General features: G+C 31.8%; 1 pseudogene; it reads right to left on the bottom strand.

Annotated features, from left to right (window-relative positions):
* Positions 1-1,966: 1,966 nt before the first annotated feature.
* On the bottom strand, positions 1,967-2,957 carry LOC112093405 (annotated as a pseudogene).
* Between the last annotated feature and the right edge of the window lie 4,067 nt (positions 2,958-7,024).

Below are 7,024 nucleotides of genomic sequence, written 5' to 3'. Positions count from 1 at the left end.
TATTCTTGTAATTATATATATTAGTTATTAAATGATTATATTAATATATATGATATTAGTTATATTAATATGAGGGGTAATTTTGTCAACATGAAAATATTCATATCTCATTCCATTGCATTTGTAAAATAAAACCAAACAAATGAATAATCTTTCATTTCTATTTTATTCCATTACCATTCCTATTTTTATTATTATTACCATTTTCTCACTGCAATCAAACGCACCCTAAATGTCTAAATTCTTAAAATGAAGACTAACGGTGCTAAACAGATTAAGAGTTTAGGGATGTGAGTGTCAAAACGCTTAAAATGAGGACCAAATACTAAAGGTTAAAAAGTCTGGAGAACCACGGCACAAATATCTCTTAGAATTAAAACTTGTATCTTACTTTTAACATCAGTTGATGCAGCTTTAGTAGTATTAAGTGCGAGTAAAGAACAAATGTAACCAATTACTGTGTACCCTAATTCTTATCTTTTTTATATCTCCTCAGTAATATTATAACTTATTAATTATAATAATTATAATATATTAATTAAAATAATGATAATATAACGTGTTATCATAAGGGGACACGAAAAAGACAAGAAAAAGGCGATTTATGAGCTCAATCTTGAAAATAATGTTTAACAAATAGCAGTTTTGAGTACCAGCAAAAAAAAATGGCAGTTTTCAAATTAATTGAAGTAAATTGCCGGACCTCCAACGCAGTTCGACGATGACGGCGACGGATCGCCATGATTGGCACGACCTCGTCACCACCAGGGTTGTCGTGAGATCGACGACGACGGCGACGGATCGTCATGATTCCTCCTCCTGTGCATCTTCTCCGGCACCACGAGCGTCACCATGTTTCTCCTCCGGCGCATCTCTTCTCACCACGTTTCTCCGTTGGCGAGCGAGGCAGCGAAACTCTCTCTCTATATGTTTTGTTGGTTGTTTGGTGCTGCCGGAAACGGATGGATGGCGACGGGCCTCCAGGAAGGGGTGGACGGCGGCCAAAGTATGTCCTGATCGAAGAACCAAAGCAACTGGAGGTTGTTAGATCTGTAGAAATTTTTGATTTGGTTTTGTTTTTGTTTGCGTTTGTGTTTGGAATCTGATATATTTATCAGTAAATATTTTGATAGGTATATATTATATATACCTGAAAAATATTATAACAGTTATAAATTTGAATACGGTAAATACTGTATTTATTAATAAAAATTTGAATTTTAAGTTTAATAAATACTGTATTTATCATTATGTACTTCACTGAATTCAATTTTCAATATATTAAATATTGTAGTTATGAGTGAATACTTTACGGAATAAGTGTGGCCAGAATAAGTTAACATAGTAAATAGAATATGTTAAATAATATGTAAATTTGCTATCTAACGTAGTAGCTGCCACTAAGAGTGGATTGGAATTAACCAGGAGTGCAGCCATGGGGGCATATGGGGCCAAGTATAGGACTCATAACATCAGATAATGCAATATAGATGTTGAAACTACTTGTTGATGACGCATAAGAGCAAAGTCAGTAGAGGAAGAAAGTGCATGACAAGACACCCAACAACAGATGCCAATAGATACTACACCACAAAAGGATTATAGAGATGTTCTTGAATATGCACAGATCACTGCAAACAAGATATAGAGTAATAAAAAGAAGAAAGGTCGTTGGTAGACAAGCGTCGGTGGAAGTCATTGTGAGCTGCCACCAATGACTTTTGCAGTTGCTTTCATACACGGGATCTATTAACTGGGACTTCTGGTAAAACTCGAATGGCAGTTTCCTTTTCGAAGTATCAACGATTCAAATGCAGTATTTTTGTGCCAGTAAAAGAGAAGAATATCAAGAGTCAAGACTTCAGGTGAGAAATACGAGGTTCAATTGCAAGAAACAGATGCACACAGGGAAACCATTAATGACAGTTTCTGAATTAGTAAAGTACATATTATATCCTGATTTTAGTCACAAACCAGTGACAGATGAAAGTACAACAAACATGCACTTCTCAACTTCCATGTCCATCATAGGTTCGCCCATTAACATCCCGGGAGTCCCCCACCTGTGGAGCTTGCTAAGGCGACAATGGGGGAGAGTATCAGCAGGCCCTACCGACAGGCACAGTGCCTCTTTGGGATCAACACAACCACTGTCTTTCAGATCCTTTCTAGGACGATATCAACCAAGAAGTCAAAGATATCGGTTTTGCGCTTTGGTGATCACTCAGCAATATGTCTTTTGTAGCGTCCGCCTTCTGTCCTCTTCAGTGTGATTCCAAGATTGTAGTGTCAAATTCCAAAATGAACATCTCACACGCCCCGGAAAATGTGACAGGCGCGCAAGCAGATCATCCTTACGTCCTCATCAGCTTTCATATTCTTCTTGATTCATTGTGGTTCATGAAATCGTCTACCTTATCCATTTATTGAAACTGATTTGCCCAAAAATTTTGGAGCTGCTGCTGCATGTGCTGATACGCAAGTTGGTGCTGAGCAAGCTGAGCCCCAGCAGCCTAACCGACGGACTGAATGGCTCCAACTGATGCAACTGATCCTAGAGCTGGGTCACCAGGCATCTAATTGGACTGGTACAGGTTAGCACCGTATGAAAATTGGCCGTCACTGCCGACCATTATCACAAGTGGAGGCTGGTTATGCACTGGGCAATCCACTCTAAATGAAGTCCACTGGATGAGAGAAAAAGAAAAAAAGAAAAAAAGAGCAGCCCCTCAGCTCTTCACGAAATTAGGAAGCATGAAATATCTCCTCAAATGTCAAATATTCCCAATTAAATGAAAAACCAGAACCAACAAAAAACTGTACTTGAAGCTCATTTCCGCTGCGAGAAGTTGAAGTTGATAAAGCGAAGAAGCAATAAGAACATGGAGACTGAGAGCAAAAACAAAAGTCCTCTTGTTTTTCATCATAAATTCAGAAATGGCGAATTGATTGAACATAGATTACACCAAAACTAACAAAACAAAATTGTTGGCTTATTAGGAAAAGTGTCCATGCGTTTACACATTGGAAGTCAATAATTCAGAACTGGAAGAACTTGTTCCTTTTCCATGAAGAACAATACTTTTTCCTCGAGAACTTGAGAAAACACAATCATTGGAAAGGAAATGAAAATTGACATAAGGGGAACAGATGGTTTCAACATTTCTAACGGGCACACGAGTATAACAAGTCAATTGCAAGATACAATACAAGTGAAAACCACAGTAAGAATATCATATTTGAAGCAGAAACAATACCATATTTGCCGCTGTAATGATGTGATTAAAGAATTAGAAAGTACAGAAGTTACGGCCATAAACAATCATCAATTGAATTCATGAACTATCAACAGAGAGAAAAAATAATATCAAAAAATAAATAACAAGACTGCAAAATCAAAGATCATCGTGTGAATAAATGACAATATAGTTCTGAATGTCTGGTACCTTTTACGAAAGCTCGGTACTCTCACCGAATTTAGAACCTGAAATTTTGTTCGTTAAGTGTAGACAGACTCTATATTATATATATTTCTCTATATATTTTTAAATAAAATATGTAACTTTTTTTTCCAATCATATTATTATTATTATTTTATACATATACTAAAGGAGATGACAGGATTAATTGTTCATGCTACAGTGCAATGAACAGTATCTTTCCCGTTTTACCCTTACTTTTTTCTGCTGATGAATTTTTTATTCCCGTTATGTCCTTTTGAGTGTAAACTTACTATATTATCCTTTCATTCAGCTTTTTTTGTTTTTGTTTGTTCTGACCGTTTTGGTCATTTACACTCAGAATGACTGTTTTATTTTGCCTTTTTTCGTTTGTTGCTTTTTGAATTGTTTTTCTTCCCTTCTTTCTACAGTCATTTATCACTTTCAGTTGTTTTCTTCTGCAACCTTCTAGACCTCTTTTTTTTCACTCAAATTGAGTTTTTTTTTTTTTTTTCGTTTGTTGGTTTCTATGATTTTACCTTCTTCATATGTGTTTTTATTTCTTTGTTTCTGCAGCAACATTTCTTTCTTCCGTTTGTTTTCTTCTGCAACCTTCTAGATTTGTTTTTCTTTTTGCGCACTTAGATTGAGTGGTTTTTTTTTTCTTTTTCATTCGTTGGTTTCTATGATCTTCTAGATCTGTGTTTCTTTTTCTTCGTTTCCGGATCTACTTTTCTCCCTTCTATTTGTTTCCTTCTGCAACCTTCTAGATCTCTTCATTTTTTCTATTTTTGGGCCAGATTTCTTTGTTTCTCATCTTTCTTCTTTATGCAACCTTCTAGGTCTTTTTTTTTTTTCATTTCTGGACCAGATTTATTCATTTTTCATCTTCTTTCTTTTTGCATATATATTTTTGGATGTTTTATGTTTTATTTTTTTATTTTTCTTTGGTTGTATATGCATGGTCCTTTTCTCTTTCCTTGCGCCATTTGTTATCTTCGTCTTTAGTTTGGTTGATTATTTTTGTATGGATTTCATGGATTTGGTCATTTGTTTCAGATCTATGTTCTTATCCACTTTTTTTTGGCTGTTTGGTCGTTTAATTCATATCTATGTTTTTACACCTTATTATATTCCTCTGTTTGTTTTAGCTTTGTTGATTTTCTGACTGTCGATTTTTCTTTAATTTTTACAGTCGTTTTTCCCAGTTTTCTTTTTATGATTTTTGTGGGTATTTTGGGTTTTGTTGTTTTGTTTATGTTTTTTTAATTTATTTGTTATTCGGCTATTATATTTGTGAAAAATTTTTTACTTTGTTTTTTTCATAATTTTAAATTTGTTTACCCATGTTATTTATTTTTTTGTTCCTTTTTTTTTACTATATTTTGATTTCTTCGTATTTTTTTAAATATCATATCTGAATTTGAACAAATCTCTAATATTTGTCGTGATCTAAATGTAATAATATTTATGTTAATCTTTTACTCTGACAAGTGTATTTTTTATCTTTTCGTTTTGTATAATATGTATCCAAAATATAACTGTTTGTTGGTCTTCATGTAATGTGACGGCGGTTGTTAATTAATCATTACTTCTATTGCTTTCTGTTTGCAAGGATTTGTACCCGAGACTAAGCAAAACATTGGTAAATTTTTGTATATATATCGTATGTTAATTTTTTACTCTTTCTTTGTCTTCGTCTTTCAGCTAATATTATCTATCATGTTCTATTCTCTATGCTTTCTCACTGTTTAAAGACCTTAATGATACTAGCCATTTCTTACTAACCTTACCGCCTCCTTTATATTCCTTTGCTCTATTATTGCTGCTCAGTAATTTTGGTTGCTTTCTTTGATCTATCTTATTGCCCGTGGTTCGTTGAATCATGTATTCATTTTTTTAATTTACTTTGGTTGATTTGTTTTAGAATATTAATTTATAATGTTATGTTTGTTCGTTATATGAAATATTTTATCCTGTACTTTACTTTTTTTCTTCTCTACCATACTCTCAGTCATTTACTACTATTCTAATTTGATTAACTGAGATTTTATATTCACAAAATTTTCTAAATCTTATTAAAATATAATGTCTTTCTTTATAAAAAATTTGGTTTTTTATATCCAAATATTTTATTCTCTTCTGGTTATGATGATGTTATATTTCATTTGTTGTTAATATGTGTCAGGTAATTGTTATTACAGATATGGCTATCATTGATGTTGCCCTTATTATTTTGGACTTATGCCAATATATTTTAATTTGTCTTTTATTTTAGTTTTACTATATATTTGTATTTATAAAAACTGCTTTTGTCTATGATACTATTTTGTACATTCCCGTTTGTTTCCTCTGCAGTTTACTCTTTTTCTTCTTCACTGTATTTTTGGTCATTTACTGTTATTCTTAATTTATTAACTGACATTTGATATTTACACAGTGTTCTAAATCTTATTACAATATAATGCCTTCCTTTATCAAAAACTCAGATTCTTGTATCCAAACATTTTATTCTTCTCCGGTTATGATGATGTTATATATAATTTGTTGTTAACATGTGCCGAGTAATTGTTATTACAGATATGGTTATCATTGATGTTACCCTTATTATTTTAGAGTTATGCCAATATATTTTATTTTGTCTTTCGTTTTACTTTTACTATAACTTTAAATGTTATGGTTTTAACTTATTTCTTTTTACTTTTTTTAGTGAACACTGAAATCTTTCCTTTTCCTTACTATGTGTATAATATTGTATATTGTTATTTTAAGCTATACTAATTTTTCTTACTAATGGCATAAACTCTTTAATAATGTAGCTGGTAGCCATATATATTGCCAGATTTTGTTTCAATTACTTATGGTATATATTCTTCACAACAAATGAATATAACCTGAACCAAATGTATACTAAATTTTCTTACTTATGGCATAAACTCCTTAATAATATAGATGACAGCTGTGTATATTGCTAAATTTGTATCCAATTACTTAAGGTATATGTTCTTAACAATAAATGATTATAACCTGAACCAAATATTTATATATAATCTTATGTTTTCCTAAATGTTTCTTCATATATTTATAATCTCTACTCAATTTACAGTATAATATAAAGCATTTTTTTTCTGTACACTGATTTAATTTATGTATATGATATATTAGTGTAACTAGGTATATTCCACAAACTGTTTGATTCTTATTCTTTTTTATATTGCTCTATCATTTATTCCTCTGTTTTTTCTTCTACGGTTCTGTATATGATTTTATTTTATACTTTTCTGTTTGTTTTCCCTGCGTTTCCCTCTTTTTTCCATCCAGTCCACTCTCGGCTAAAGTTATGGTTTTAACTTATATCTTTATGATTTTTTTAGTGAACACTGAAATCTTTCTTTTTCCTTAGTATATGTATAATATTGTATATTGCTATTGTAAGCTATACTATTTTTTCTTATTTATGGCATAAACTCCTTAATAATGTAGCTGGTAGCCATGTATATTGCCAGATTTCGATTCAATTACTTATGGTATACATTCTTCACAACAAATGAATAACCTGAACCAAATATATACTAAATTTTCTT

Source organism: Morus notabilis, unplaced genomic scaffold, assembly GCF_000414095.1.
Source record: "Morus notabilis unplaced genomic scaffold, ASM41409v2 Scaffold294, whole genome shotgun sequence".
Taxonomy (NCBI): Eukaryota; Viridiplantae; Streptophyta; class Magnoliopsida; order Rosales; family Moraceae; genus Morus; species Morus notabilis.
Note: the sequence above shows the minus strand (reverse complement) of the source record. Positions and strands in the feature narration are given on the sequence as shown.